This window comes from Macaca thibetana, chromosome 1 (genome assembly GCF_024542745.1).
Source record: "Macaca thibetana thibetana isolate TM-01 chromosome 1, ASM2454274v1, whole genome shotgun sequence".
Classification (NCBI taxonomy): Eukaryota; Metazoa; Chordata; class Mammalia; order Primates; family Cercopithecidae; genus Macaca; species Macaca thibetana.
Window position 1 is genome coordinate 163191176 of NC_065578.1, and position 25589 is coordinate 163216764.

Genomic DNA, 25589 nt, shown 5'->3' on the forward strand with positions numbered 1-25589 from the left:
TAAACATATGATCACATTTGTGCATTTATATAAAAGTCTGTATGCAAAAAGAGATTAAAAAAATTTAGTGGACAAGCAAAAGGAAAGATATATGAATCACCTGTAATTCTGACATTCTGAGATCATGTTTTAAAGTATTTTCTTCTAGTAGATATCTATGTATTTAAATATTTAAATATTGGCTGGTCCTGTAATTCCAGCACTTTGGGAGGCCAAAGCAGGATGACCACTTGAACCCAGGAGTTCAAGAGCAGCCTGGACAGCAAAATGAGACCCCATCTCTACAAAAAATAAAAAAATTAACCAGGCGTGATGGCATGAATGTGTGGTCCCAGTTAGGCAGGGGCCTGAGGCAGGAAGATTTTTTGAGCCTGGGAGGCTGAGGCTGCAGTGAGCCCTGTTCCCTCCACTGCATTCTAGCCTAGGAGACAGAGTGAGACGTTGTCTCAAAACAAAAAACAAAAGCAAAACCCCAAGTTAAATATAGACAAAATTGTAACATATTGTGTATATTGTTTTATATCCTGCTGTTTAAAACCATTACCATGACTGGGCTGGATGGCTCATGTCTCTAATCCTAGCACTTTGAGAAGCTGAGGCAGGAGGATCACTTGAGCCCAGAAGTTTGATACCAGCCGGGGCAACATAGAGAGAGCTCCTCTCTATTAAAGAAATTTTAGGCTGAGCACGCTGACTTACACCTGTAATCCCACTACTTTGGGAGGCCAAGGCTGGCAGATCATTTGAGGTCAGGAGTTTGAGACCAGCCTAGCCAACATGGTGAAACCCTGTCTCTACTAAAAATACAAAACTGAGCCAGTTGTGGTGGCGCACACCTGTAGTCCCAGCCACTTGGGAGGCTGAGGTTGGGAAAATTGCTTGAGCCCAGGAGTTGGAGGCTGTAGTGAGCTATGATTGTGCCACTGCACCCTAGTCTAGGTGACAGAGTGAGACGCCGTCTCAGAAAAAAAAGAAAGAAAAAAGAAAAAAAGGGACAAGAAAAGCAGAGAGTTGTAAAGTTAAATTATTTTCCCAAGGTCCACTGGCCAGGAGGGACTGGGGCTGAGATTCGTGGGTCTATCTAATCCTAGAGCTTGAGTGCTCATCACTCTGCAGTACTGTCTTCTTTATTGACCTGGGACCAGATCTGGCTTCTGGGTTTGTCAAATAAGGTCAGTGTGTCCTGTCACTCACCAGGGTAAATTACATAGCCAGTATGGCTGCTAGTCTTTTCTCCTTTTATAGTTTGGCAGATGGTTATTGACATTCTTGTAGTACTATACGGTGATCTCAGACAAATCCTGTAGTAGGAAACCAAATCAAAAAGGTCAGAATGTCCTCTGAGAGACAGTAGAAAGAGCCTGGTTTCTGTGTACCAAGCTAAAGGTATGAAGTGGTCATGCCCTTTTTCCTCCCCAGTTGTGAGGCTTAGACTGTCTGAGAGTTACATCCGTCATCTCTTTGCTTCTGAGTCATCAGTGAACAGAAAATTGAGGACAATCAGTAGACACAGGGGACAAGGAGTGGGATGTTCTATAATAAATGGTGGAAAGGAAGCACAATGTCCATTAAACAGGCAGGTGATATTAACCAGGTACATGACAACACTGAAACCTATTTTATTTTTAAATAAGAGATGTGAACCCTGAAACTCCAACAGTTGAGAAGCTAAAAGTTAAAAGGCATGAGAATATATTTTGTGCAATCCCAAATTTATAGGCTTGAAGACAACCACAACCTAGAGTGCCAGGAGCAAACAAACTACTTTAAAGACACAAGCTTTTTATTTTTATTTTTTCTTTAGAGGCAAGATCTCACTTTGTCACCCAGGCTGGTGTGCAGTAGTGTGATCACAGCTCACTGCAGCCTCAAATTCCTGGCCTCAAGCAATCCTCCTGCTTCAGCCTCCCAAGTAGCTGGGACTACAAGCAAGCAACTGACACATCTGGCTAATGTTTTTATATTTGTAGAGATGGGGCAGTCTCACTATGTTGCCCAGGCTGGTCTCAAACCCCTGGCCTCAAGTTATCCTCTTGCCTTGGCCTCCCAAATTTCTGGGATTACAGGTGAGAGCCCCTGCACCTGGCCAATGTGCCCTTTTTTTTTTTTTTTTTTTTTTTGAGATGGAGTCTCGCTTTGTCGCCCAGGCTGGAGTGCAGGGGCGCAATCTCAGCTCACTGCAAGCTCTGCCTCCCGGGTTCACGCCATTCTCCTGCCTCAGCCTCCCAAGTAGCTGGGACTACAGGCGCCCACCACCCCGCCCGGCTAGTTTTTTGTATTTTTTAGTAGAGACGGGGTTTCACCGTGTTAGCCAGGATGGTCTCGATCTTCTGACCTCGTGATCCGCCCGTCTCGGCCTCCCAAAGTGCTGGGATTACAGGCTTGAGCCACCGCGCCTGGCCTAATGTGCACTTTTTAACTGAGATGCCCAAGCTTTCTAATCACAGTTCTAGTAAAATGGCCATGAAGAGTCCATTTTGGTAGGGGAATTAGAGCAGAATGACAAATAACTGCACATTCTTGCTGGCCCAGATTCTACATTTCTTTGTTCTGATATGATGAAATCTTAAAATTTTTATAAAGTGGCTGCCCAGCTGGAGGGAGGTTTAAGGAATGCTTTCCCTTTAGTTAGTTCATTAAAAGTAAACACAGTTTTGTGTTCTTTCCTAAATCCAGTCCCAGTACTGTGGTTAGTTAGGCTTGTCTGCAGCTAATCATTGTATCAGAGATTTGGGGTGTCAGTTAATGGGCTAATAATTTCAACAATTGACATTGAATTTCTTTTCATAGTAACACCTAAGGTAAGCTCCATACCTTTATGATTAGGATGGATGCCAGATTTGACTTCTAATTTGGCTATCTGATGAACTAGAGGCATTTAACAAAAAAATTAATGTGACTTTGCTCTACACCATCTTTGGATAAAGTCCTCAGTTTTGTATTCAGTACAGCACTAAATATTCTTTACACAGTTTGTTGAGAGACTATTTTTAAAAATCAGCCTTTATGTAAGAAAAGTATAGGTTATTCTTTCTTTTTTTTTTTTTTTTTTTTTTTTGAGATGGAGTTTTGCTCTTGTCACTCAGGCTGGAGTGCAATAGTGTGACCTCCGCCTTCCGGGTTCAAGCAATTCTCCTGCCTCAGCCTCCTGAGTAGCTGGGATTACAGGTGCCTGCCACCACGCCTGGCTAGTTTTTGTATTTTTAGTAGAGATAGGGGTTTCACCATGTTGGCCAGGCTGGTTTCGAACTCCTGACCTTAGGTAATCCGCCCACCTTGGCCTCCCAAAGTTCTGGGATTACAGGTGTGAGCCACTGTGCCTGGCCAGGTTATTCCTTCTTTCTTTCTTCGCTCTCTCCTTCCCTCTCTCTCTTCCTCTTTCTCTCTTTCTTTCTCTCTCTCTCTCTTTCTTTCTTTTTCTTTCCTTTCTTTTTGATGGAGTCTCACTCTGTCACCCAGGCTGGAGTGCAGTGGCAGAATCATAGTCCACTACAGCCTTGAACTCCTGGGCTCAAGCAGTCCTCTCACCTCAACCTCCCAAGTAGCTGGGATTACAGGTGCGTGCCATCACACCTGGCTACTTTTTGCATTTTTAGTAGAGACGGGGTTTCACTATGTTGGCCAGGCTGGTGGTGAACTCCCAATCTCAAATGATCCACCTACCTCAGCCTCCCAAAGTGCTGAGATTACAGGTGTGAGCCACCTTGCCTGGACAGGTTATATTTTCTTTTTTTCTTTTTTCTTTTTGAGATAGAGTCTCGCTCTGTCGCCCAGGCTGGAGTGCAGTGGTGCGATCTCGGCTCACTGCAAGCTCAGCCTCCTGGGTTCACGCCATTCTCCTGCCTCAGCCTCCCGAGTAGCTGGGACTACAGGCGCCCACCACCACGCCCGGCTGATTTTTTGTATTTTTGGTAGAGATGGGGTTTTACCGTGTTAGCCAGGATGGTCTCGATCTCCTGACCTCGTGATCCACCCGCCTCGGCCTCCCAAAGTGCTGGGATTACAGGCGTGAGCCACCGCGCCCGGATGACAGGTTATTTTTTCTTTTTCTTTTTTTTTTTTTTTTTGAGGCGGAGTCTCGCTCTGTAGCCCGGGCTGGAGTGCAGTGGCCGGATCTCAGCTCACTGCAAGCTCCGCCTCCCAGGTTTACGCCATTCTCCTGCCTCAGCCTCCCGAGTAGCTGGGACTACAGGCGCCCGCCACCTCGCCCGGCTAGTTTTTTGTATTTTTTTTAGTAGAGACGGGGTTTCACGGTGTTCGCCAGGATGGTCTCGATCTCCTGACCTCGTGATCCACCCGCCTCGGCCTCCCAAAGTGCTGGGATTACAGGCGTGAGCCACCGCGCCCGGATGACAGGTTATTTTTTCAATTAAAACAATAGATTAAGTGCTCGCTTCAGCAGCACATATACCAAAATTGAAACAATACAGAGAAGATTAGCATGGCTCCTGTGCAAGGATGACATACAACTTCATGAAGCATTCCATATTTTAAAAATTAACACAAAGAAAACACACACACACACACACAAACCCCTATAGATTAAAATATATCCTGAATCCGGCAGGTGTGGTGGCACACACCTGTAATCCCATCACTCTTGGGAGCTGGAGCAGGCAGATTGCTTGAGCTCAGGAATTCCAGACCAGCCTGGGCAACATGATGAAACCCCTTCTCTTTTTTTGTTAAAAAATTTTTTTAAAAAAAATTTTTTGTTAAAAATTTTAATTTAAAATGTGTATTTAAAATTAAAAAATATATATATCCTGAATCCATCATTAAGCAGCTCATGTTCTATCTCTGTCTTACTCTGCGGGCATATCGTAAGGTTATTGTCCTCTTGAAGACATTTCTTTTGGTTTTCTTTTTTCTTTCTGAGACAGGGCCTCCTATTGCCCAGTTTGGAGTGCAGTGTTGCAATCTTGGCTGGACCTCCTGAGTTCAGGTAATCCTCCTACCTCAGCCTGCCTAGTAGCTGGGCTACAGGCACGCACCACCATGTCTGACTAATTTTTGTATTTTTCTGTAGAGACAGAGTTTCACCATGTTCCCTAGGCTGGTGTTGATCTCTTGAGCCCAAACGATCTGCCTGCCTCTGCCTCCCAAAGTGCTGCGATTATCCTCGTGAGCCACTCTGTTCAGTTGCCCTTGGTTTTCTTAAGTCTCAAGTAACAGAAAGCCCAGACAACTGTCTTCAACAATAAGAAAAATATACTCTCCCTCACCCAATAAGAGATTCAAAGGTGGGGCAGCCCCAGTGCTGCTTAATCCATGGCTCAGTGACCTCATCAGGGCCCCATTTCTTTCTATCACTGTCATTGTCAACGTGTTGACTTATCCTGTGACAGCTTTCGTTGTTGCGGGGTGGCTGCAGCAATTTTAGGAATCACATTGGAATAACAACAACAACAAAAACAATGTCCAATGCAAGAAATTAGGGTATTCTGTTTACTCTTTCTTTTCTCTCTGTCTCTCTCTCTCTCTCTCTTTCTTTTCCTTTTTTTTGAGACGGAGTCTCGCTCTGTTGCCCAGGCTGAAGTGCAGTGGCCGGATCTCAGCTCACTGCAAGCTCCGCCTCCCGGGTTTATGCCATTCTCCTGCCTCAGCCTCCCGAGTAGCTGGGACTACAGGCACCCGCCACCTCGCCCAGCTAGTTTTTTTTTTTTTTTTTTTTTAATAGAGGCAAGGTTTCACCGTGTTAGCCAGGATGGTCTTGATCTCCTGACCTCGTGATCCGCCTGTCTCAGCCTCCCAAAGTGCTGGGATTACAGGCTTGAGCCACAGCACCCGGCTCTTTCTCTCTTTCGTAGACAGAGTCTTGCTCTGTCACCAGGCTGGAGTGCACTGGCACAATCTCGGCTCACTGCAACCTCCTCCTCCCAGGTTCAAGTGATTCCCCTGTCTCAGCCTCCTGAGTAGCTGGGTCTACAGGCATGCACCACCATGCCCGGCTAATTTTTTGTATTGTAGTAGAGACTGGGTTTCACCATGTTGGCCAGGAAGGTCTTGATCTCCTGACCTCGCGATCCACTTACCTTGGCCTTCCAAAGTGCTGGGGTTACAGGCATAAGCCACTGCGCCAGACCCTCTTTTTTCATTCCAGAAAAGAAATACTCCAAATAAAGCCCCTGGAAGTTTTCTCTTTTTTTTTTTTTTTGATGGAGTCTCTCTCTGTCACCCTAGAGTGCAGTGGCACAATCTCGGCTTACTGCAACCTCTGCCTCCCAGGTTCAAGCGATTTTCCTGCCTCAGATTCCCGAGTAGCTGGGATTACAGGTGCCTGCCACCATGCCTGGTTGATTTTTTTTTTTTTTTTTTGTATTTTTAGTAGAGTTGGGGTTTCACCATGTTGGCCAGGCTGGTTTCAAACTCCTGGCCTCAAGTGATCCACCTGCCTTGGCCTCCCAAAGTGTTAGGATTACAGCGGTGAGCCACCATGTCCAGCCAGGTTCCTCTTTATGTCATTGATGAGATACTAGTCACATGCCCACCCCATAAATCAGTCACTGGGAACGGGAATGGAATGGTCATTAGAATATTCAGGATTTATCCTTGAGCTGAGCTCACTATAGGGTTACTTTTCGTTTTCTTTTCCTTTTTTTTTTTGAAACGGAGTCTTGCTTTGTTGCCCAGGCTGGAGTGCAGTGGTGCAATCTTGGCTCACTGCAGCTTCTGCCTCCCGGGTTCAAGTTGTTCTCCTGTCTCAGCCTCACGAGTAGCTGGGACTACAGGCACACGCCACTATGCCTAGATAATTTTTGTATTTTTAGTAGAGGAGTTAGACTATATTGGTCAGGCTGGTCTCAAACTGCTGACCTGATGATCCACCCGCCTCAGCCTCCCAAGGTGTTGGGATTACAGGCGTGAGCCACCGCACCTGGCCTTATAGGGTTACTTTTCTAGAGAGGAAAAATTGGGTGTCTGTTGGCAAGGAAGAAAGAGAATAGGTTGGGGTAAGCAATCAATACTGTGTGCCATGTCCCTTAAATGTTTTTCTCTTGCCCTCGGTAACACCTATGACATTTTAGCAATCATTAATTTCACGTAAGTAGGCAGGACAGAGTTTGCAGAGTTGGAATGGGACAGTCTGTTTGTGGAGGACTTAATATCCTGAGGCAGAAAGGAGGCTTACATGCAATGAGGCAAGAGAAATGTACGTGGATCATTTAGCTTGAGTTCAAACCTATCAGCAAACCATTTCTTAACCAACTGTGTTAAGATATGATGTACAACAGGTGAAAGCCCTGGTAACCAGAAATAAACCTGAATCCATACAAAAAGCTTAGAAAGCCTGTATTTCCCCAGGATTTTATGCCAGCAATACAGAAGCTATAAAAACTGCCACCAACTGACCAGGGCACCTTAATGACCTGGGCAGTCATTATCATAATGCACCGAGAGATTGCAGAAAGAAAACAAAATTGGTCTCTGGGTATGGTGGCTCATGCCTATAATCCTAGCACTTTGGGAAGTCAAGGCAGGAAGATTACTTGAGTGCAGGAGTTTGAGACCAGCCTGGGCAACGTAACAAGATTCTGTCTCTACAAAGAAAAGAAGAAAAATTAGCCACGTGTAGTGGCAATCGCCTGTGGTTCCAGCTACTTGGAAGGTTGAGGTGGGAGGATGGCTTGAGCCTGGGAGATGGAGGCACAGTGAGCTGTGATTGGGCCACTGTACTCTGCCTGTGTGACAGGGTGAGACCTTGTCACAAAAACAAAAATAAAAACAAGAAAGAGAAAAGAAAATTGAGCTTGTCAGAACATTCACAGAGAACTGGCAGAAGGTAGAATAAAAATGTATGTGGTCCTCATATATAGATATTATCTCATTTGAAAATTCCACTCCTGTCTTCTATCTAATAATAATAGCAAACATTGGCTGGGCTCAGTGGCTCATGCCTGTAATCCCAGCACTTTGGGAGGCCGAGGCGGGTGGATCACGAGGTCAGGAGATCGAGACCATCCTGGCCAACATGGTGAAACCCTGTCTTTATTAAAAATAGAAAAATTAGCTGGGCGTGGTGACCTGCGCCTGTAGTCACAGTTACTCAGGAGGCTGAGACAACAGAATCACTTGAACCCGGGAGGCGGAGGTTGCAATGAGTCGAGATTGCACCATTGCACACCAGCCTGGGTGACAGAGGGAGACTCTGTCTCAAAAAAAAAAAAAAAAAAAAAAAAAGCAAAAAAAGCAAACATTTAAATAGGAATTACTGGGGACCTACCCCTGTCCTACACACTTTATATTAACTAATTTGTTCAACAACCCTGTAAGGTACTATTATTATCATCACTCCCATTTTAAAAATGAAAGAAGAACTGAGGAACAGCCAGGCATGGTGGCTCATGCCTATAATCCCAGCATTTTGGGAGGCCAAGGTGTGCAGATCACTTGAGGTCAGGAGTTCGAGACCAGCCTGGCCAACACTGTGAAACCCCATCTCTACTAAAAATACAAAAATTAGCCAAACGTGGTGGTGCGTGCCTGTGGTCCCAGCTATTCCGGAGGCTGAGGCATGAGAATCGCTTGAACCCAGGAGACGGAGACTGCAGTGAGCTGAGATCATGCCACTAAACTCCAGCCTAGGCAACAGAACAAGACCCTGTCTAAAAAAAAAGAAAGAAAAGAAAAAAACTGAGGCACAGAGAGATTGTGAAGAGATTGTAAGTGGAAGAAACAGAGACTCCATTATTTATTTTTTGCCCCTAGCCACTATTCCCTATGGCTTCTTTTAGGAAGCTTGAGCCTGTCAAAGATGCCACTTTGATAAGCTTTTGCCTTAACAAGTTATTTCACTTAACTCTAGTAAAGAATGTTATACTACATGAGCATGTTAAATAATTCTTTGACCATTAGTTTTCTTACTAGTTTTTTTTAATGATTGTTTTGTGTTTAACAACATTCTCTAAGTGTAAATAGAAAATTCAAGCAAGACTTCAGTTAACACCACTGACAAAGAGCTAGAAATCATACATTGTTCATTTGTATGTGTGTATGTGTGTGTGTTACAAGGGGACCTTCTACTGTGACAATAAATAATCTTAGAGGCAATGATAATTATATTTGAATGTGCAAGTCACTGTTTTTTTAGAATACCCTTAAACACATAATTAGGTCTTTTATTCTTATATTCTAAAAATGTTTAATTAGAAAAGGTCTGTTCATCAATGGATGAATGGATAAACAAAATACGGCCTATATACACAATGGAATATTATCTAGCCATTAAAAAGAGTGAAGTTGGCCGGGCGTGGTGGCTCATGCTTGTAATCCCAGCACTTCGGGAGGCTGAGGTGGGCAGATCATCTGAGGTCAGGAGTTCGAGACCAGCCTGGTCAACATGGAGAAACCTTGTCTCTACTAAAACTACAAAAATTAGCCGGGCGTAGTGGTGGGCGCCTGTAATTCTAGCTACTTGGGAGACTGAGGCAGGAGAATTGCTTGAACCCAGGAGGCAGAGGTTGCAGTGAGCTGAAATCATACCGCTGCATTCCAGCCTGGGTGACAGAGCAAGATTCCATCTCAAAAAAAAAAAAAAAAAAAAAGTGAAGTTGTGCTATTTGCAGCAACATGGATGGAACTGGAGATCATTATGTTAAGTGAAATACGGCAGGCATAGAGAGACAAATATCTCATGTTCTCACTCATACGAGGGAGCTAAAAAGTAGATCTTATAAAGATAGAGAGTAGATTAGTGGTTACCAGAGGCTGGGAAGGGTAACAGGGAAAGGGGGATAAACAGAGGTCGATTAATGGGTACAAATACACTTAAAAGAAATAAGACCTGGTGTTCGATAGATCAGTAGAGTAACTACAGTTAACATTAATTGACTGCCCATTTAAGTTTGTTTTTGTTTCCGTTTGAGACAGGGTCTCCCTCTGTCACGCAGGCTGCAGTCCAGTGGCACAGTCAGGCCTCACTGCAACCTCAACTTCCCACACTCAAGCAATTTTCCAGCCTCAGCTTCCCAAGTAGTTGGGACTACAGGGTGTGCACCACCAAGCCTGGCTAATTTCTGTGTTTTTTTTTTGTAGAGAAGGGGTTTCACCATGTTGTCCAAGCTGGTCTCAAACTCCTGGGCTCAAGTAATCTGCCCTCCTTGGCCTCTCAAAGTGCTGGGATAACAGGGGTGAGCCATCACACCCGGCCAGGATAGAATAATTAAAATAGCTATAAGAGAATAACTTGAATGCTCCTAGTATAAAGCAAAAATAAATATTTAAGGTGATGAATATCCCAGTTATCCTGATTTGATGGTGTAAATGTATCAAGTTATCCCATGTACTCCAAAATATGCGTCTCTAATATGTATCGATTAAAAAGTAGTGCTCGGGCCAGGTGTGATGGCTCACGCCTGTAATCTCAGCACTTTAGGAGGCCAAGGAGAGTGGATCATTTGAAGTCAGGAGTTCAAGACCAGCCTGGCCAACATTGCGAAACCCCATCTCTACTAAAAATACAAAAATTAGCCAGGTGTGGTGGTGCACACCTGTAATCCTAGCTACTCGGGAGGCTGAGGCATGAGAATCACTTAAACTCGGGAGGTGGAGGTTGCAATGAGCCAAGATCCCACCACTGTACTCCAGCCTGGGTGGTAAAGTGAGACTCTGTCTCAGAAAAAAAAAAAAAGTTCTCATATACTAAAAGCTGGAACAATACAGAGCAGATTAGCATGGCCCCTGTGCAAAGATGACACACAAATTTGTGAGGTGTCCCATATTTATTAAAAATTTTTAAATATGTATTAAAAAAAAAAAAGGTAGAGAGCAGTGGCTCACACCTGTAATTCTACCACCTTGGGAGGTTGAAGCAGGAGGATCGCTTAAAGCCAGGAGTTTGAGACCAGCCTGCGTAATATAAAGAGAACCCATTTCTAAAAAAAGTTGTTTTAAATTAGCCAGATATGGTGGCACATGCCTGTAGGATCAGCTACTCAGGAGGCTGAGGCAGGAGGATTGCTTGAGCCCAGGAGTTTGAGGCTGCAGTGAGCTATAATTGTGCCACTGCACTCCATCCTGGGTGACAGAGCGAGACCCTATTTAAAAAAAAAAAAAGATAAATAAATAAAATGACTGTCAAATTGAAAAAATAAATAAATAAAATATCCCCCAAAAACACACAGAAGGTTTTTAAGTGACCTAGCAGTACAATGGAGCTATGGCATGGGACTCATGGCAGCTATTCCAAAACCTGGAAATAATTCAGATAATCTTTTGCAAATGGAATTAAATACATACTTTGCTTTATTTGATGGATTTGTTTTTAAAAAGTTAGATGTAAGCCAAATTTATCAAAATAAAAACATCCTATTTACTGTTCAATGCAAGCTTGCATTCCTTGTGTAAAATGGAAAATCCTTCTGCAGTGTTGATATCTACTGTTCAATTGATTTGTCTTAAAGTTTGCAACTTTGAATCCTTTCTCCTCCTCTCCTCCTTTCTTCTCTCATTTTCTATCCCTCTCCAACTTTGTTTTGTGTGTTCGCTCACTTACTTGAACAAAGTGCATATCCAAATAAGTTACCTAAGATTGACTGCCATAAATCTGAAGCCTTTGGGCCATATTTTAAAAATTATTAGGTTGGGTGCGGTGGCTCACGCCTGTAATCCCAGCAATTTGGGAGGCGGTGGTGAGTGGATCACCTGAGATCAGGAGTTCAAGACCAGCCTGGGCAATATAGTGAAAACCAGTCTCTACTAAAAATACCAAAATTAGCCGGGCACGGTGGGGTGTCCCTGTAATCCCAGCTATTCGGGAGACTGAGGCAGGAGAATTCCTTGAGCCTGGGAGGCAGAGGTTGCAGTGAGCCGAGATTGCACCACTGCACTCCAGCCTGCGCAACAGAGCGAGACTCCGTCTCAAAAAAAAAAAAAAGAAAGAAAGAAAGAAAGAAATAAAATAAAAAAATTCTTAAACTGCAACAAAAGCAACTCTGCAGTCACATCTTACTTCCTTGCTCCCAGGATATTCGGTCCCCACTGTGTCTGTTGTCCAGAGTATCTAGCTGGACTCCCAGCAACTGCAGAAAATTTTAGCGTTAGGCTGATTTTTGTTTTTTAAGTCCATCATCCACTATCCAGTACTACTACAGTCAAATGAATAGACATTTACTGAGAACCTACTATGTCCTTCCAGAGTTGTCCTAGGTTTTGTGGGAGACACAAAGAATCAGAATGACAGAGCAGTGGGACTTTGGAGCTGAAAGGGTCATCACAGTTTTAGTTCAGCCTCCTTGATTTGGAGTTAAAGAACCTGATAGCCAGAGCGGTGTAGGGCCTCACTGAAAAGCCCACATGCAGTCACAGAGCCAGGAGTGGAGCCTGCAGCTCTGAACTCTCACATGGTTATTTATTACCTGATTACAGGAACAAAGTTAGGCGTTTGCTTCATGGCATGCACTGTGTAAGGCACTGGAGGTTCAGAAATAAATAAAAGCCTTCCGGGAGAAAGGTAAGAACTTTCCTTCCTTGAGGAAAACAGGAGGCAAGTGAAATCAGTGCAGTGGGGGTTTTTTTTTTTTTAATTGTTGTTGTTTTATGTTTTTTATTTTTATATTTCTTTTTTGAGGTGGAGCCTGGCTCTGTCGCCCATGCTGCAGTGCAGTGGTGCGATCTTGGCTCACTGCAACCTCCACCTCCCAGGTTCAAGCGCTTCTTCCACCTCAGCCTCCTGAGTAGCTGGGATTACAGGCATGCACCACCATGCCTGGCTAATTTTTGTATTTTTACTAGAGACGGGGTTTCATCATGTTCACCAGGCTGGTCTCAAACTCCTGACCTCAAGTGATCCACCTGCCTCGGCCTCCCAAAGTTCTTGGATTACAGGTCTGAGCCACCACGCCCAGCCTATTTTGTTTTTGAGACAGAGTCTTGTTCTGTCACCCAGGCTGGAGTGTGGTTGCGTGATCATGGCTCACTGCAGCCTCAACCTCCCAGGCTCAAGTGATCTTCCTACTTTAGTCTCCCAAGTAGCTGGGACTATAGGTGTGTGCCACCACATCCAGCTACTTTTTGTATTTTTAGTAGAGACGGGTTTCTGTCACAAGTTGAAGCAAGTCTGCGAAATCAGTGACACTCTCCAAGGCAACCCCCCCAAAAAATCCCAGGATACACTGTCCTCCTTCATCAGACCACTCTCTATATTTCATTTTATGCTGTGTCAACTTGATATCAAAAAAGGACTGTAAAAATATTCTTTACATATATGTGTGTGTGTGTGTGTGTGTGTGTGTGTGTGTGTGTGTGTGTATATATGAGTTTTGCCATGTTGGCCGGGCTGGTCTCAAACTCCTGTGCTCAAATGATCGACCCACCTTGGCCTCCCAAAGTGCTGGGATTACAGGCATGAACCACTGTGCCTGGCCTTATGAGGATAAACTCAGGTGACTGCAGAGGCCCAGAAAGTGCACCAAACACAAATTCAAGGTGGGGATGAGGCAAGGAAGCATTCTGGGAGTAAGTAATGTAAGACCTGAGTCTTGTGGGATGGGTGAAAACTGGAAAAAGCCAAGTGAGGAATGGTGTGCTACTTATTACTGAGAGGGTAATAATATACACACATGTAAATTAAGTGGCAATAAAATAATAGAGGTGGTACACCAAGGCCATATATAGCTAACTTCCAAATGAATTGAAAACCAGTCATTTTTCATGGAATTCAGGAGAGGAATATGTGGACTGATTAAAAATATGGGCAGAGGGCCAGGCGTGGTGGCTCATGCCTGTAATCCCAGCACTCCGGGAGGCTGAGGCAGGCGGATCACGAGGACAGGAGATTGAGACCATCCTGGCTAACACAGTGAAACCCCGTATCTACTAAAAAAGACAAAAAAGTTAGCCAGGCGTGGTGGTGGGCGCCTGTAGTCCCAGCTACTCGGGAGGCTGAGCCAGGAGAATGGCGTGAACCCAGGAGGTGGAGCTTGCAGTGAGCTGTGATTGCGCCACTGCACTCCAGCCTGGGCGACAGAGCGAGACTCCATCTCAAAAAAAAAAAAAAAAAAAAAAAAAGGGCAGAACAGATGCTCCAAGTTGTTTTGTTACATGGTTTTAGTTTTTTGTTTTTCTGTCACAGTAAGTCCTGTGGTGAAGGGAAAACCCACTTTGGAGGTAGAAGGCAGGAATCCCAGTTTTTCTGTGTACTGGACAATATGGTCTGTCTGTATCCCGAGTATAACAATGCTGAGCTCGCTGGACGAATGGTGGTGGTGATGAAATGAGATGCCGAAGTTCTGAGTGCTCCATTACGACCCATCAGCTGTGATGTGTCATCTGTATGTCGTTAGCATATAGCCAGATAAACCCATCTTTAATCAGAGCACTGGACTGTAAACACCCCCTCTGGTGTTTTCTTCTCAATGTCTAAGACTGTGTAGTAAGGAGACATTATGAGGGAATCTGTCAAGGAACCAGAGACATTTGCTCTAGGAGAAAATGGCCAATTCCTCATGACCAAGGAATGGCTGGGGCTATTCTAGATCTATATCTGTATTTTGATTTAATTTAATTTTTTTTTAGAGATGAGGCTCTTGCTATGTTGACCAGGCTGGTCTTGAACTCCTGGCCTCAAGCAATCCTCTCATCTTGACCTCCCAAAGTGCTGGGATTTAGGCATGAACCACGATGCCCAGCCCTATGTCTATATCTTTTTAGAGACAGGGATCTCACTCTGTCACCCAGGCTGGAGTGCAGTGGTGTAATCATAACTCACTGCAGGCACTACTTCCTGGGCTCAAGATATCCTCCTGCCTCAGCCTCCGAAAGTGCTGGGATTATAGGCATGAGCCGCTGCACCCAGCCCTATAGTATATATTAATTAACTTTGTCTCTACTTGTGTTTTGTGTGTTTAGAGTCCATTGTCCCCTGCATGTCCACGAAGAAGTTACATTCCTAGTATCAAACAGGAAAGAGAGTGCTAGTTTGGAGTTGAAGAACTCTCTCTCTCTCTCTCTCTCTCTCTGTGTGTGTGTGTGTGTATGTGTGTGTGTCTACAAACAGTGCCTGGGTTCAGGAGGCTGGCTCTGGAGGGCTGCTGCATTGATTTAAGCTAAGCTTTGTTGGATGACCTTGGGCAAGTTACTTAACTGCTCCGTGCCTCAATTTATTTGCAAAATAAGGATAGTAATTGTACCTATGTCCCAGAGTTGTGAGGATTAAATGAGTGAATTTTATCAAAAGCCTGGCACATAGTGTCAGTGAATGTTAGTCATTACTTTCTCCCCATTGTTTGCACACTACTTATGTATCCTAAGGTGAAAGTTTTTTTTTTTTTTTTTTTTTTTTTTACTAGAGCTAGAAAACTATTGATTGAAATTCATTTAAGCAATCATTTATTTATTTTAAACCTGCATATGTTTTAATAAGAAAAAAAACCCTAATATTTGCTTGGGAAGAATCGTGGAAAAGACAATTTTGGTAAAGACCATTTTTGCCAAAAGTTCTTTTCTTGATATCAAGTTGATATAACATAAAACGAAATATAGAGAGTGGGCTGGTGAAGGAGGACAGTGTATACTGGGATTTTTTTTTAGAGTCTTGGAGAGTGTCACTGACTTCACAGACTTGGCCTCAGCTTGTGAGAAGTAGGTGTGGTTGGCAAAGCATAGTAGGCATCCACATGTACTCTGGGCTATACATGTATATCTCATCTACAAACGCTGAAGTTATATTTTCTTTTTCTTTTGTTTTGAGATGAAGTCTCGCTCTGTCGCTCAGGCTGGAGTGCAATGGTGCTATCTCGGCTCACTGCAACCTCGGCCTCCCGGGTTCAAGCGATTGTCCTGCTTCAGCCTCCTGAGTACTTGGGATTACAGGTCTGCGCCACCACATCTGGCTCATTTTCATATTTTCGGTAAAGACGGGGTTTCAGCATGTTGGTCAAGCTGGTCTCAAACTCTTGACCTCGTGATCCACCTGCCCCAGCCTCCCAAAGTGCTGGGATTACAGACGTGAGCCACTGAGCCCGGCCTGAAGTTATATTTTCTTTCTTTTTCTTTTCTTTTTTTTTTTGAAACGGAATCTCACTCTGTTGCCCAGGCTGGAGTGCAGTGGCTTGATCTTGGTTAACCACAAACTCCACCTCCCGGATTCAAGTGATTCTCTTGCCTCAACCTCCTGAGTAGCTGGGATTACAGGCGCACCCTATCATGCCCGGCTAATTTTTGTATTTTTAGTAGAGAGGAGATTTCACCATGCTGGCCAGGCTGGTCTCGAACTCCTGACCTCGTGATCTGCCTGCCTTAGCCTCCCAAAGTGCTGGGATTACAGGGGTGAGCCACCGCGCCCGGCGCACCCAGCCTGAAGTTATATTTTCTATAGAAAGTACCCATCCATTAATTATTTGATCAATGAAGCCATGTGAGATTTGTCTAAGTATAAAAGTGGAAGGCAAAAGGCAACCAGTCTGCAGGAAATGCTTGCACATGTGAAATGACTTAGGAGACTAAAATTATTTTCCTAAAGAGTGGGTTTCAAAATAGTTTGATAACAAATGAGGTGTTTTGTCTATATCTTATCTGACATCAGTAAAAGCATTATCAAAAGTTGGCCCAATTTAGGGATTCAAAGTACTTTGTACCTCATTTTAAGCCTGAGTTGGATAACTGTCATTGTTCTAGAAGACGGTTGGACAATGTTTTCTTTTTTTTGAGACAGGGTCTCACTCTGTCGCCCAGGCTGGAGTGCAATGGCACCATCTCGTCTCACTGCAACTTCCACCTCCCGGTTTCAAGTGATCCTCCCACCTCAGCCTCCCAAGCAGCTGGGACTACAGACATATGCCACCATGCCTGGCTAATTTTCATTTTTTTAGTAGAGACAGCATTTCGCCATGTTGCCTAGGCTGGTCTTGAACTGTTGGCCTCAAGTGATCCACCTTCCTAGGCCTCCCAAAGTGCTAGGATTACAGGTGTGAGCCACCGTGCCACACTAAGTTGGACAATTTTGAATTGTTACAATGATCTGTGTTAGTCCTAAAGTCACTAAGAGGCACAAGAGACCTATCGTGCTGACAACTTTTAAAGTTTTATGGTAATTGCTATTATGTTAACCTTTCAAAATACTTCATTACATATAATATGCTTCAAGTGAAGCTTCTTTAAAAAGTACAGGGTTTAAAATCATTTCTAAACCAAGTTCCAACTATCTAGTCTCTTATTTGAATTTGCAATAAATTGGTAAGTTTGAAAGTAAACTTCATTTGTTATACCCAGAGACTGAGAAATAGAATTCAAAAGCTTGTTTGAATTCTTTTCATGATGATATTTTTTCCTCTATTCAACTTCAGTTACCTCATGTATAACTGATTGCAATTATAAATCTGCCTTATCAGATCTCTGAAAGGGATGATAGAGAAAAATGATTCTAAAGCCCTTTATGGAATATTTAATACTTCTCTACATCCAACATAAAACGTATTATGCTTTATAACTTCAGAGAATTTTTCTGTATAGCTCTTGTAATCTACATTAAATATTTTCCTCTCTGTGACTTACCTTAAGATCTGTCTCTATGGCTAGCACATGCCCCCCCATACGTGTGTGTTAAAAACACTTAAAATACTCTCTTGGAATTTTACAATTTTATCATTTTGAAAAATAGCTAGTGTTTAATTTTTATCATTGTTTTTCTTTTCTATTTTTATTTTGGGAATGAAAATCTTACCTAATGTTGCTCTGGATGACTTGATTTGGATTATGTATATTTTACACATTTTCTACTGAGATGTTTTCTAGGGAGCCTGAAGAATATCCTTTAGATTGCCAAGATTTCAAAACTTCCCTTCCGTTTGCTTACACTCCTCACTGTACTATGCAGAAAAGACAAATATTATTACCTCCACTTAACGAATAGAAAAACTCAGGTGTGAGGAGTGATGTTGTAAAAGTCAGAGTAACGAATCAACAACAGAGCTGAGATTGAGTGGGTGATGACCCCATAGGGGAATGGCCATGCTCAGCTATCTCTGCCCCGCCATCTGGATAGGCCTCTCCAAAGGCGGTGGCCTCCCAGAGAAGGCTTGCCTCACCACACTGCAGGAAAAGCCCGTACCCTGAAATTGATTTGGCTGAGTTTTTATACTGGCTTAATGTTAAGAATTTGGTTATTGCTTGCCATTTCATCTCAAAACCAGCAGATGTAAATTCCCCCCTAATGGCTTTCAAAGAGCAAACAACTCCCATCAAATCTTTCATGCCCAAACTGTCACATTAAAACAAAATTATCTTGCGCCAACAACACATTTAAACAGCTCAACGTTTCTCTTAGTGGAAACGTGTTTGTATCTCTGCCTCGAATCTTCTAAAATCTTGTTCAAGATATTGCTGAGTATCAGGCTTTTGGGAAAGTTCACTATGATTTGTTAAAGAGACCTTCATAGTCCCAGAGTCCCCCCATCATTTTATCAGGAGATTTGCAAGGTTTCCCATTTTGTTGCACCAGGTTTAAGATTTCTCCTTTTTATTTTTCTATTGTTAAGAGAAACCACAGAAAAGAGAAGACCATTGTGCCTTCCCTATGTCTTCAGGACCTGAATGAGTCTTTTGGCATTTGGGACTGGCTAACAACAAGGCCCATTTTCTCCCTGAGATGTGGCCAAGTTGGTCCCAATTTTTATTGCCTGTCCAGAAGAGAGAAAGTCCATCACATGGCACATCCAGCTACCTGTGGTTTTTTTCTTCCCTCCTTCCCTCCCTTCCTTCTTTCTTTTCTTTTCTTCCCTTCTTTTCCTTGAGACTCTGTTGCCCAGGCCAGAGTGCAGTGGCGAGATCATGGCTCACTGCATACAGCCTTGATCTGCTGGGCTCAATGAATCCTCCTACCTCTGCCTCCTGAGTAGCTGGGACTACAGGTGTGTGCCACCATGACCGGCTAGTTTTTGCACTTTTTTATAGAGACGAGGTTTTACCATGTTGCCCAGGCTAGTCTCGAACTCCTGGGCTCAACTGATCCTCCCATCTCAGCCTCCCAAAGTCCTAGGATTACAAGCATGAGCCACTGCTCCCAGCCTGCCTGTGTTTCAATCTCTACAGTATCTTGATTTTGACTTGGGTAGTCAAAAAACGGACAGATAAAATATCCAGAATTTTTAAGCCACTGGGGAAGAACCATTGTGCATAAAAAGAAAAACCCTAGCATTTTAGAAAAATGGGCATAGGGCTGGGTGTGGTGGCTCATGTCTACAATCCCAGGAATTTGCAAGGCCAAGGTGGTGGATCACTTGAGGCCAGGAGTTTGAGAGCAACCTGACCAACATGAGGAAACCCCATCTCTACTAAAAATACATAAATTAGCTGGGTGAGATAGTGCACGGCTGTAATTCCAGCTACTCCGGAGGCTGAGGCACAAGGATCGCTTAAACCTGGGAAGGGAAGCTGCAGTGAGCCAAGATTGTGCCACTGTACTGCAGCCTGGGTGACAGAGGGCATGGTGGCTCATGCCTGTAATCCCAGCACTTTGGGAGGCTGAGGTGGGCGGATCACGAGATCAAGAGATCGAGACCATCCTGGCCAACATGGTGAAACCCCGTCTCTACTGAAAACACAAAAATTAGCTGGGTGTGGTGGTGCATGCCTGTAGTCCCAGGTACTCGGGAGACTAAGGCAGGAGAATCACTTGAACCCGGGAGGCAGAGGTTGCAGTGAGCTGAGATCGCGCCACTGCACTCTAGCCTGGTGACAGAGTGAGATTCCGTCTCAATAAATAAATAAATAAGTAAAATTTTTAAAAAAGAAAAATAGGTATAATAGTATAATTTTTTTTTAAGATCAAAGCATTCCTGTAACTTTGGAAGCAGAAAAATGTATTAGGCATAATTAAAATTGCTCGTAAAATTATTATTTCTGATTTATTTTAAAATGAAAGGCTAGACAGTGTAATCCAGGACAAAAAAAGAATCCTTAATTGCTTTAATCTCTCTACTATTCTCTCATATTTTTGACAAAATATCAATAGCTCCCTGCACCTTCCTCCTCCATGTTTCTGGGTTCATTCATTTGTTTGTTTATTTATTTATTTATTTGTTTGTTTATTTATTTATTTATTTATTATTTTTTGAGACAGAGTTTCGCTCTTGTTGTCCAGACTGGTGTGCAATGGCGCGATCTCGGCGCACTACAACCTCCGCCTCCCGGGTTCAAGCGATTCTCCTGCCTCAGCTTCCCCAGTAGCTGGAATTACAGGCGCCTGCCACCACACCCAGCTTTTTTTTTTTTTTTTTTTTTTGAGACAGAGTTTTGCTCTTGTTGCCCAGGCTGGAGTGCAATGGCAGCAATCTCGGCTCGCCGCAACCTCCGCCTCCCAGGTTCAAGTGATTGTCCCGCTTCAGCCTTCCAAGTACATGGGATTACAGGCATACACTACCGCTCCAGGCTAATTTTGTATTTTCAGTAGAGACGGGGTTTCTCCATGTTGTTCAGGCTTGTCTGGGACTCCCGACCTCAGATGATTCGCCTGCCTTGGCCTCCCAAAGTGCTGGGATTACAGGCGTGAGCCACCACGCCCAGCCATAATATTTTGTATTTTTAGTAGAGATGGTGTTTCACTATGTTGGCCAGGCTGGTCTGAAACTCCTGACCTCCTCAGGTGAACCACCAGCCTCGGCCTCCCAAAGTGCTGGGATTACAGGGATGAGCCACCGTGCCTGGCTTGATTATTATTATTTTTTGAGACAGAGTCCCTCTCTGTCGCCTAGGCTAGAGTGTAGTGGTGAGATCTCGGATCACTGCAACATCCGCCTCCCAGGTTCAAGTGATTCTCCTGCCTCAGCCTCCTGAGTAGCTGGGATTACAGGTGTGTACCACCATGCCCAGCTAATTTGAGTTCTTTCTCATAGACTTTTATACCACACCACCAATCTGGGGATCTCAGTTTTCTCAAGTTATGAAAGTTGTTTTTTGTGGATTTTTTTTTTTTTAAGACAGAGTTTCGCTCTTGTTGCCCAGGCTGGAGTGCAATGCCATCTCGGCTCACCGCAACCTCTGCCTCCTGGGTTCAAGCGATTCTCCTGCCTCAGCCTCCTGAGTTACTGGGATTACAGGCATGTGCCACCATGCCTGGCTAATTTTGGATTTTTAGTAGAGACGGGGTTTCTACATATTGGTCAGGCTGGTCTCAAATTACCGACCTCAGGTGATCCACCCTCCTTGGCCTCCCAAAGTTCTGGGATTACAGGCATGAGCCGCCGCACCTAGCCAGTTTTTTTTTTTTTAATGATAGCATTTGATAGCCTTGTGATATTTCAGTGCCAAAAGCAAGCAAGAGAGAGAAAGTGAAATCCAAAAAAGATAGGTGTTCAATTTATTAGAACTGATAACCAAGCTGTTGATATTTAAGTATTTATTCTTTGATATTGTTCATATTTATCGAGTAATTTGTTTTTTGTTTTTACTTTTTTTTGATACAGAGTCTCACTCTGTCGCCCAGGCTGGAGTGCAGTGGTGTGATCTTGACTCACTGCAACCACCGCCTCCCAGGTTCAAGCAATTCTCCTGCCTCAGCCTCCCAAGTAGCTGGGATTACAGGCACCCGCCACCATACCAGGCTTATTTTTTTGTATTTTAGTAGAGACAGGGTTTAGACCTGTACCCTGTCTAAGTTGGCCAGGCTGGTCTTGAACTCCTAACCTCAGGTGATCTGTCTGCGTCGGCCTTGCTAAGTGCTGGGATTACAGGCATAAGCCACTGTGCCTGGCCCAAGTACTCTATAATTTGTGCAAGATGCTGCAAACAAAATGGAAACCAAGATGCACCCGTGCCACTGGAGCATCATTGAGAGCATTATCCTCACCTGACCATCAATCCTTATAGTTTATCACCGCCACAAAGTGTCACGGTAAGAATCTCTGTGTTTGAAGTAATTTTTTTTTTTTTTGAATGGAGTCTCACTCTTTTGCCTGGCCTTATTTATTTGATTTTGAGACAGGGTCTTGCTCTGTCACCCAGGCTGGAGTGCAGTGGTGCGATCTTGGCTCACTGCAGCTTCAACCTCCCAGCTCAAGCCATCCTCCCACCTTAGCCTCCGGAGCACTTGGGACTACAAGCGTGCACCATCACACCCAGGTAATTTTTGTATTTTTTGTACACATGGGGTCTCACTGTGTTGCTCAGGCTGGTCTTGAACTTCTGGGATCAAGCTATCCTCCCACCTTGGCTTCCCAAAGTGCTGAGATTACGGACTCAAACCATCACGCCTGACCCTGATGCTGTAATTTTATTTCCCAAACTAATATTACATCTAAAGTCACTCAATACCAGCCATTTGGATTCTCTGAAGCCTGTTGGTAATACAATGGGTGGCTTGTATCAGCATATTGTTGTCTCCTACATAACCATGGAGGGTTCCCTTGCTCTTCCCTTCCTTAGCACCACATCCAGTATGTGTCATACAAGAGGTGCTTAGTAATTCAATGAATAGCTCGAAGGCTGGGCTGGTTTAGACACAGCTAGTCAGAGCATAAGCTGAGTGACCAGTCTACTATATTTAAAAATATAACTTGCATCTAGTTCTATGAACATATCCCTATGTAAATGTTTGTTACACTGATTTTTGTTTTTTTGTTTGTTTGTTTGTTTTCGAGGCAGAGTCTTGCTCTGTCACCCAGGCTGGAATGCAGTTGTTTGATCTTGGCTTACTGCAACCTCCGCCTCCCAGGCTCAAGTGATTCTTGTTCCTCCGCCTCTGTAGTAGCTGAGATTACAAGCATGTGCCACCACACCTGGCTAATTTTTGTATTTTTAATACAGATGAGGTTTTATCATGCTGACCAGGCTGGTCTCAAGCTCCTGGCCTCAAATGACCTGCCCACCTAGACTTCCCAAAGTGCTAGAATTACAGGCATGTGCCACCACGCCTGGCCTATACTGTTTCTTTAAATGTGAATGATTCCCTTTGATTAATGGTTAATTGAAAAAATAAATAAAAATTTAAAATATGATTTAAAATTTAAAATATGATTAAAATGAGTAAACTTGAGAGGATTTAATGTCTTTTAAAATATATAGCCAGGCACAGTTGTGTGAGTACGTAGTCCCAGTTACTCAGGAGACTGAGGCAGGGTGATCACTTAAGGGCAGGAGTTTGAGACCAGCCTGGACGACATAGTGGAACCCAATCTCTGAAAGCAATTTTTTTTTTTTTTTTTTTGAGACAGAGTCTTGCTCTGTTGCCCAGGTTGGAGTACAGTGGCACAATCTCGACTCACTGCAACCTCTGCTACCCGGGTTCAAGCGATTCTCCTGCCCCAGCCTCCCGAGTAGCTGGGATTACTGGTGTCCACCACCACACTCTGCTTTTTGTATTTTTGTGGAGACAGGGTTTCACCATGTTGGCCAGGTTAGTCTCCAGCTCCTGACCTCATGTGATCCACCCACCTCGGCCTCCCAAAGTGCTGGGATTATAGGAGTGAGCCACCGCACCTGACCTCTACAAAACAATTTTTTAAATTAGCTGAGAGTGGTGGTGTGCACCTGTACTCCCAGCTACTGAGGAGGCTGAGGTGGGAGGATTGTTGGAGCCCAGGAGTTTGAAACTATAGTGAGCTATGATTACACCTGTGAATAACCATGTACTCCAGCCTGAGCAACATAGCACGACCCTGTCTCTAAAAAAATATTTTTCTGCCAGGCACAGTGGTTCAAGCCTATAATCCTAGCACTTTGGGAGGTCAAGGTGGGTGGATTACCTGAGGTTGGAAGTTCAAGACCAGCCTGGCCAACATAGTGAAATCCTGTCTCTACTAAGAACACAAAAAATTAGCCGGGTACAGTGGCACGTGCCTATGATCCCAGCTACTCTGGAGGCTGAGACAGGAGAATCGCTTGAAACAGGGAGGCGGACGTTGTGGTGAGCTGAGATCATGCCACTGCACTCCAGCCTGGGTTACAGAGTGAGACTTGGTCTCAAAAAAAAAAAAAAAAAAATTCAAATGAATAAATAAATATGGAAGTGTGTTGCTAGGGGCACAGTAGGTGGGTCTTGTTTTATTCTCCCTAAGTCTACCCATCCTTGGGATAATTTATGTTTCTGGATCTCAAACAGCTGAACCTGTGGGAGGAAGGAAGAGAATCTTGAATGTAACTGTGACTTTTGCCCGTAAGAAAGGTGGTCCTGGGGAGTTGAATCAAGAAAGCTTTTGCTGGCCGGGTGCGGTGGCTCAAGCCTGTAATCCCAGCACTTTGGGAGGCCGAGACGGGCCGATCACGAGGTCAGGAGATCAAGACCATCCTGGCTAACACGGTGAAACCCCGTCTCTACTAAAAAATACAAAAAACTAGCCAGTCCCAGCTACTCGGGAGGCTGAGGCAGGAGAATGGCGTAAACCCGGGAGGTGGAGCTTGCAGTGAGCCCAGATCGCGCCACTGCACTCCAGCCTGGGCGACAGAGTGAGACTCCATCTCAAAAAAAAAAAAAAAAAAAAAAAGAAAGAAAGCTTTTGCTTCAACTTCCAGTCTTAATTTGGGGCAAGGTTTAGAAGCTAGTGGCTTAATGAGAGCTGAGCTGTCTGCCAGATTCCCCCCTTTAAAAAAAAATCAATCAGACACATTGTTTGCCCCTTTGGGCTTGACAGACATGTTGTAATAAGGTCCTGAACTGTTCACTACCTCTTTATGTACTTTCTGTCTAAAGGCTTGTTACTATTGTGACCTATATTCATGGAACCACAAACAATGGGTTTAACCATTAACTTTCAAACCGCCTTTAAATGAATTCTTTTATAAGATGAGAATTATATAGGCTTCCACTGGTTGCTCAGAGGAAACAAGAAAAGGACTCAGTTGAACTCAGTTATTAAGGAACTGGGAGTTGATGGTTAGGATGCCCCTAGACCAAGCAGATAATTTGCCTTGACCTGACTATGTCAGATAACACTGTTTAGTTGACATTCCGGTGTCCCTGAAAAACATAATGCATTCCTAAGTTGGTTTGGCTGAAAATAGAGTTGAATTGTGGCAATCCCTTGTACTCATTGAGGAAAATCCCTAGATCTATCTCGATATTTAGTGTCTATTAAGGCATCATTTGATGTTAGGTATCTATTTCCAGGACACTTCCTGGAGGTCCTTGAGAAAGTTACAAGCTGTAAAGGATACATTATTTTCTCAAGTGATAGACAGGACTAAAGAGAGTAACTGAAACCCTGCCCACTTAGATTCATAATTACTTTGATGAATTTTCTCTTCCATTTTTTTAATTGAGTGACAATCAGAAGAAAAAAAGTAGCTTTCTAGTAAGCTCTACAATCTAGATAATGTCTGGGTGCTTAATTAATTTTAAAAAGATTTGGCCGGGCGCGGTGGCTCACGCTTGTAATCCCAGCACTTTGGGAGGCCGAGGCGGGCGGATCACAAGGTCAGGAGATCGAGACCACAGTGAAACCCCGTCTCTACTAAAAAATACAAAAAATTAGCCGGGCGCGGTGGCGGGCGCCTGTAGTCCCAGCTACTCAGGAGGCTGAGGCAGGAGAATGGCGGGATCCCGGGAGGCGGAGCTTGCAGTGAGCCGAGATCGCGCCACTGCACTCCAGCCTGGGCAACAGCGTGAGACTCCGTCTCAAAAAAAAAAAAAAAAAAAAAAAAAAAAAAAGATTTAATGTAAA

At 43.9% G+C, this 25589-nt stretch overlaps 2 non-coding genes across 2 annotated transcripts; both read left to right on the forward strand.

Annotated features, from left to right (window-relative positions):
• Nucleotides 1-4386: 4386 nt before the first annotated feature.
• Nucleotides 4387-4493, forward strand: LOC126944482 (U6 spliceosomal RNA). Its single transcript, XR_007722068.1, has one exon. It is a non-coding gene; the product is annotated as a U6 spliceosomal RNA (small nuclear RNA).
• A 6123-nt stretch (nucleotides 4494-10616) lies between these two features.
• Nucleotides 10617-10725, forward strand: LOC126944621 (U6 spliceosomal RNA). Its single transcript, XR_007722135.1, has one exon. It is a non-coding gene; the product is annotated as a U6 spliceosomal RNA (small nuclear RNA).
• Nucleotides 10726-25589: the final 14864 nt, after the last annotated feature.